The sequence below is a fragment of the Neopelma chrysocephalum genome, unplaced genomic scaffold, assembly GCF_003984885.1.
Source record: "Neopelma chrysocephalum unplaced genomic scaffold, ASM398488v2 Primary Assembly neopelma1_97116, whole genome shotgun sequence".
Lineage (NCBI taxonomy): Eukaryota > Metazoa > Chordata > Aves > Passeriformes > Pipridae > Neopelma > Neopelma chrysocephalum.
The window spans coordinates 173041-180735 of NW_020925758.1; the positions used below are offsets into that span (position 1 = coordinate 173041).

At 39.1% G+C, this 7695-nt stretch overlaps 1 protein-coding gene across 1 annotated transcript in view; it reads right to left on the reverse strand.

Annotated features, from left to right (window-relative positions):
* The window catches only part of RIT2 (Ras like without CAAX 2), a 172188-nt gene that overhangs the window by 20341 nt on the left and 144152 nt on the right, over window positions 1-7695 (reverse strand). The window lies entirely within an intron of this gene.

Sequence of the window (7695 nt, forward strand, 5' to 3'; positions counted from 1 at the left end):
AGGCTCTGTGTCAGGATGTTTTCACAGCATTTCTACAAATTACGCTTGAGTACAGATGATTCAGTGGGTTTCAGCACTTCCGCAATGCCTACATGTAGTCACAGTTTCTGAAGGGTAAGTTTAAAAACAAGAAATCACCAAAGAAATGTGATCTCTTTGGCAGTCCTTGAAATACAGTGCTGTTCCACGGTGCCCAGAGATCCAAAAATGTACTGACTGGCCAGTCTGCCTAAAATAGTCCCAGTAATGTAATTTCTTTCATTTTATGCTATAAAGTAGCAGGTTGTTAAAATAATTATCAAGTCTAGCAATTCTTTTGAACACCATGGCCTCTGAATAATGTAGTTTCCCTCAAATTTATGCAAGGTGATTTCAGCTCTGTGATGATATCACTGCAATTCCTGCTCATTATTGAAGGAAAATTTTACACATGTTTAAGAGTATTTAATTCCTTTTTTTTTTTTTCATTTCCATGTCTGGCCAATACTTTCAAAATTGACCATTTTGGGTACCTCAATTGTTTGGCTGGCAAACATCTGACAGGTCCTAATTTTCAAAGCTAAGGTGTTACAGCCTTTCCTACATACAAGTTGGTTTCTAAATATTCTCTGAAAAAAAAAAAGTCAGAATCTATTGTACATGGATTTTTTCTCTCATTTACTCATCAGTGACTTTTTACTCGCACTACAATTGTATTATTGACCTGTAATACTTAGAGCGAGGCCAACAAGAGGTGCTTTTGAAAATCAACCTGCATATCACACATACATCATCATCAGAGTCACTTTGAAATCAATGACAGTCATCAGTCACCCACAGAAAACCTAATCAACCAACCAAAGGTCAAAAAGACACTCAGATTTATTTGGCCGTGTGGTGTCACACATATTGTTGAAAAACCCAACAAAATTAAGCAGTTAGGTAGTAATATTAAGTCTTTTTTTCAGGAAAGGTTTAATCTTTAACATGTTTTCTTTTTATTTTGTACTGAAGAGTGCAAGACTGCATTAAGCAGAAGAGTGTTTTTATGGGCCTGTTTTTCCCCCCACTCCCCTTTTCAGATCTTTGTAGGAATGCAGCACTAGGAAAAAAAAAAGTAGAGTATTTTAGAGGTAGTGTAGATCACATCTGGCTCTGGTGAGTTCTCCTAAGATAGAAACATGTCGCCCTCCATTTCCCATTGCAAGTAATTGTGGTTATCAGATAAAGAAGTCATCAAAAGCTGTTTTATGAACCATTGTGCTTATGGAAAGCAAGCTGCTGCTTTGTCACTGAAAAAAATCTGAATTATCCATTTTATTTGACCAGTGAAAGCAAGTTTCTTCACAGTCTGTAGATCTGCTTTCTAATTCTTGCAGATATCTCCCTCAAAGCAAAAGCCTTCATTTCGCAAAGGAAAATGTGGTGAATTTGGACCTCTATGACCATGCTTGCAGCTATAACAATAATGATCCCAGTAAGTAGCTCTTTCCACTGCCACACTTTGCTATTTTAGACTCATTAGGTCTCAACTAGAACCTACTCATTTACTATGTGTGACCCTATTCAAAGACAAGAAATAGGTTGCCAACACACTTATAATCTCCTCAGTATCTTTCTCATTATGAGAGTCTCAAATGCACATAGTATGTAGACTTAATAATATATACTATTCATAGACTTTAAAATAAAATGAACTATTTAGACCTTCTCCAGAGTAACACAAATGCTATAGAGTTTCCTTAGTCTCAGTACCTTGTGTTAAAAACCACCTGCAAGGAAGGAAGTGGAGAAGAGTTGAAGTTTCTGTGGTGGCATGCTGCTGTGGTCAAGCACTCCTGAAAGGGCTGAGCCTCTTCTCAAATATGAATGGGCTTCAACTGCAATTTAAATCAGCTCCCAGGCATTGCTGCTTGTTTCAATGCTGGCTGTAGTAAAGATGAGCATGGATGTTGCCCACATCTCTATTCCCCCTGGGGTATTTAAACTCTGAAAGCAACCCACTTCCCAGCCCTCTGTTTAATAAGGCAAACAGGCTGAGGTCTCTCATGTTAATGTGTGTCCCCCAGGCCTTATCCTTGGGATGATATTTATTTTATGAAAAGAAAAAAGTCAAACAAACACAATTTATTTTTTTTCCCCACCCATTCTGGTTCCATGCAGTGTAATATAGAAGCTGTTCTAGCAGACAAAAAAAAAACAAACAAAAAACAAACACAGAGCAGTACTGGGAAACTGGAGTACAGACAACTCGATTCTAAAGCAAAACACAATGTGAAAATGGGTAGATCTTTTATTGGAGCAGTGCCTGGAGACTGTACCAGTGCTGGGCTAGATTTTATACTCCATAATCAGACACAGCATAGAGATTGGCCAAGAGTCTGCAGAGGTGAAGGAAAAAAAAAGGTGAGTTAGAACAAGACACAAAGAGGAAAAACGTCCAACTTAAGTCACAGAAAAAGGTCTATATGAACACTGACAATAAAAAAAAATAGTTTTTCTGACTCTTTGTGGATTGTCCCTCCTGTTTTTATATTGTTTTAAATTAGTTTATAAGTGTATTCTGTGAACTCTGATGCCTGGGATCAAGATCTCTTTAGCTCAGTCACTGTGCTGGAGTATGGTCCTTTGTGTTTTTCTAGTGTTTATGTCTGATTTTGGTCTCAGAGCTGCTGCTTTTGGCTGATCTTGGACATATTCCCTGCATGTCCCTGAACCCCAAATGAGGAGAGCACAGAAAGGGAGAGCTAATTGACTCTTCTTCTTCACCAAGGGCAGCATCTTCTCTGCAGTAATAACCAGCTGATATCAGAAGAAGACCTGGAAACTCCACATTAAAAAACACGGGATGTATTTAAACACACCTTGTTAGGTGAGGTTTTTGTTCATTTTTCTACATAGTATACAATATATAGATTGCCTCTGATGAGTACACAGGAGATTTTCTGCCTTCAGTCTGCTGCCCAAATTGTCCCCTACTGTATGGGAATTCCCTACTATGTGGGAAAACAGCCTTTAGATAGAAGAGTAATTCGCTTTCACCTAGGAAACATACTTAAAGTAATAATTGTTTTGTAAAATACCTGTCAACACACTCACTCCATGGCTGCTTAGAAACTAGATGGAGAGGACTTCATGAGATAGCTTGTACTCCACAGTATGCTCGTTACCAAAACCTTTCAAATGACAAGGATGGCAAGCATTTTTTGTTAATGCTTGACCACAGATGTTACATCCAGTGACTGTCAGCCAGCCTCTGAGGCAGGGAACAAAGTGTGTTGACCATTTATTGTCTTACGTAGGCTGTCTGTTAGGTAAGTTTTTTTGTTTAGAAGTTACACAGTCTAAATCTATCTCAATAAATAAAATAGAAGAGAGACCTTTCTCTAACCCTAAATTTATATAGCTAAACTCTCTCTGTACCCCAAAGAAAGGTTCCCTTGTCTATAATACCTAGCTGACATAGCCTGTAACCTTGCCTTCCTCCAAATCACCTATTGACATCATACTGGGAGTTTTATTCCAATGCATCAATGTTTCTGAGTGATCATGCTCACTATTAAACAGCATAACTATGTATGGATCAGTGCTTGAGCCTTTTCCTTGGCTCTAACCATTAACGGATGTCAGAAGAGATCTTGGACCAGCTTCTGTGTCATTAGGTTTTGTCATTGACCTGTTGGAGTCAGTGCAGAGGAAGGGCACCAAGATAATCAGAGGGATGGAGCAACTTTCCTATGAGGAGGAGTTGAGAGAATTGGAACTGCTGTGAGGGAGGGCTGAGAGAATTGGAACTATTCAACTTGTAAAAGAGAAGGTTTTGGGGTGACATAATTGTGTCATTCCAGTACATGAGGGGAGACTACAAGAAAGATGGAGAGAGACTATTTACAAGAGCATGTAGTAACAGAAAAAGGGGAATGGCTTCAGAGGAGGTTTAGATTAGATTTAGGAAGAAATTCTTTAATGTGATACCCAGACTGTCTTTAAGGTCCCTTCCAACTAAAAACATTATGTGATTCTATGAGTTTATGATTGCCTGAAATAAGCTGTGTCTACCAGAGTGCAGTCACACAAACTTGCCTCCTGAGATACCTATGGTGTAGACCCACTCACTCTTGGGTTGTGCTATAATTAGTAGACATGCAGTTAAACCACTCTCAAGAATTGCCTTCCCCACTTTTAGAAGAGGCTGAGGGACAGGCTGCCTCCCTGCCTCAATGACCTCATTACGAATAAGATATGTTGCTTTCCAAGTCTGATGTGTGTCATGGAATGCCTTGGATTTTGGGTGGATTTACTGTAGTTTGTTACTATACCTGCTTCTCAGGTCTGCTGTCAGGGAGAAGGGACAAACAAGAGCGGCAGACACCGGGATGATTCGTGGTGATGTGCAGGCTCACTCATTAGTCAGGGAGGTCTCGGAGCAGAGTGTCTTCCACTCAGGAGACCTAGTTCTAGGACAGTTGTTGTTTATTTATTATTATTACTAGCTCTGTTGTTATTACTATTTAATATAATAATTTATTTAATTAAAAGCAGAGGCAGTAACTTCTGTGGAAGTGACTATAGACACTACCACAGGCTTTGTTTCTGCCAAGGAAGTTTCTGTTCCTGGTACTTGCAACTAGGAAGCACATGCTTGCTTTGAGTTTACAGCATTTTTCCTCACTCCTGGTACACAATATCAGCTTTTTCCCCCGCTTGATACAGCCTTCTTACAAAGTATTTTTGTCTTATCCTTACCTCTTCATATAAAAACAGGTACTGAAGGCTTAGGGATGTGTATTTTACAGCTACACTAGATTTGATGGGTGCTGTAAGACATCCATTTAACATATGAGTCTGAGCAACCAATATTCAATAAAGCTGATAGAATTATTATTTGTTGCACTTTTACTACGGGAAAATGTTTCACAATGTGCAATATAACCTGATTCATATCCTGCCATTTATCAAGAGACATCTTCTTATTAGACCCTGTTAACCAGAAAATAAACCTTTTTTTCCCCCAGTTTATGAGGAGTGAAACATGATAAATAATAATGGGAGAAATAACTGTCAAGCAATTTACAAATGATATGTTGTGAAAATATGGCACCTTGATAGTTTCTGCTAGGAAGACATATGCTGCAGCAATACCATGATTCAGAAGGTGCTTCACTTATTGGGGATAAAATGATTGTGTGTGGACAAATATCAGCTTAAAGCTCAGGTTCACAGAATCACAGAATCACAGAATGGGTGAAGTTGGAAGGGACCACAGTGGGTCATCTGGTTTAACCTCCCTGCACAAGCAGGATCACCCCAGAGCACACGGCACAGGATTGAGTCCAGAAGGTTCCTGAATATCTCCAGTGAGGAGACTCTTCACCCTCTCTGAGCAATCTGTTTCTCTATTGGGTCACTGCACAGGAAAGAAGTTCTTCCTCAAATTCAGGTGGAACTTCCTGGGCATCAGTTTCTGCCTGTTGCCTCTTGCCCTATTGCTCAGTACCACCAAGCAGAGCCTGGTCCATCCTCTGGGCCCTCCCTCCAGACACTGAGTCCCCTCTCATTCATCTCTTCCTGAGACTTAACAGGTCCAGCTCCCTCAGCCTTTCCTTGTCACAGAGATGCTCCAGTTCCTTAATTATCTTTGTAGCTCTCCACTGGGTCTGCCCCAGGAGCTCCATGTCTCTCTTATCCTGAGGAGCCCAGAACTGGCACAGCACTCCAGAGGCGGCCTCACTATGGCTCATGAACCTAATGTCAAACACGATGCTAAAATCACAGCATCAAGCATAGGTACCTGCTTGAGCCAGGTAGCCAAGAAAAGTTGTGCAGAGATGAGTCAGGATTTTGGCAGCATTGGGCACCTTTGTAGTCTAAAGATTTCTGAAAGCTTCAATATGCAGAAGCCACCCCAGACCCAGTTGCGTGCCATGAAACTGTCTCTCACCTCAGTGCATTTTGCACTGGAAAAGTGATGCTTACCCAGCACATAGTGCTTGGGAAGCAATATTAGAACTTTTCCTCCACCTCAGAATAAAAAAAAAATAAAATATTTGCTTCACTCCAGATTACAGGAATTTGAACATGTCCACCCTAACTTGCCTCGAGGAGACTTCATGAGACAGAGAGAGAACCTTATTCTGTACACCTAAACAAATTAAACAAGGTTTTTTGCCTTAATAATGAAAAATATTTAAGAAAATTATTAAAATAAATGAAACATGAAGAATATCAATAAAAATGTGCATTTAGGTTGTGTTTTGGATTATCTGGACAAGATTCAGATAATGGGAGTCCTAAACAAGTCACTTGACTATAACAACACTAAAAGGACCCTAAGTATTCTTACATTTTTATTACAAAGATGCATTCTTCTGGAATTTTCAAACATGCTTACATACACAGATACACACACACACTTTCAGGAGGAGAGAGGGAGGGAGAGACACGAGTCAAAAAGTGAGGCAATGAAAAAATAACTAAAAAGAGAGCAATTTGGGACTTGCTGAAATGTTGGAGGTTGTGGTTTGTATCTGTTGATTACTTCCACTGTACCCAAGCAGAGTATAAGAAATAGCTCTTCTTCTACCTCGTTTAGTGGTAATTTTCAAACCACACTGAGGATAACTTGAGTTTCCCAAAGCACAAGATGATCCTGACGCTTTACCCTTACAAAAAAGCTCTATGACCTGAAAGCACAACAACAAAATTAGAATCTTATTATAGGCTTGGGACTAGTTTGGGATGTAATACTATTATCTAAATTCTCTTCTCTGCAGGATAACAGTGAACTAAGAAAATATTATCTGTTGTCTTCAAGATTACACTACAGCAGAAAACAGAATAAAAACCCAAACCAGCAAAATTGTGGCTAAAGCTTTGGATGGAAAGTAAGAATTCATGTAGGTTTCATTACTAGTAATTTAGTATATTAACTAAAAAGTGCTTAGATGATGAAGAAAACAAAATCAACCGATTCCAATTTCTGGACTCTCACCCTGGTATTTAAGTGTTTTAATTTCAATTGTTGCCATTATTTTGTTTTTCTCTTTCTTTCTGAACATCTCATTTTCATTTTACATTTAAACTTCCATATTTCTGCCTCACACGTGGCAGGTTATTTCTGTACCTTAGAGCTGACCACAAATTGAACCTCAGAGAACTTTTAAAGTACAGAATATTTATATTAAATCTCAACTAGGGACCGAAAATTGAGAATATTCTTGATCCGGAGTACCTACAGAATGCAAAGATTTGTTCTCAACCCACAGACTTCAGGGATTTAACTAACTTAACAGTATAATAACTTTCTCCTGCCTGTAGAGTTAACAACAGGTGAAAGTCAGTTCACCTCACATCTGAACTGCTCCTGGTACTGGTGAGGAAGCCACAGTGACTTCAGACTTAATTACATATAATTATCTAAAAAAATGACCTAATCTCTGCTGAAGTTCATCTCCATTTATATCTTTATGAACACTCACAAAAATACTGTCATAATACCATGAAATACCAAATCAAATTTCTTCATCTAGTTCATAAATAAGTGGCTTTGCACATCTCAGGTTATTTTATCTGAAAAGAGGAATCGCACTTATCTTTCTGGAATATCTCTAGATAAATGGGAAAGGGAAGGTTTGGAAAGGTTTGGGAAGGGAAGGTTTGGGAAGGTTTAGGAAGGGAAGGTTTGGGAAGGGAAGGTTTGGAAAGGGAAGGTTTGGG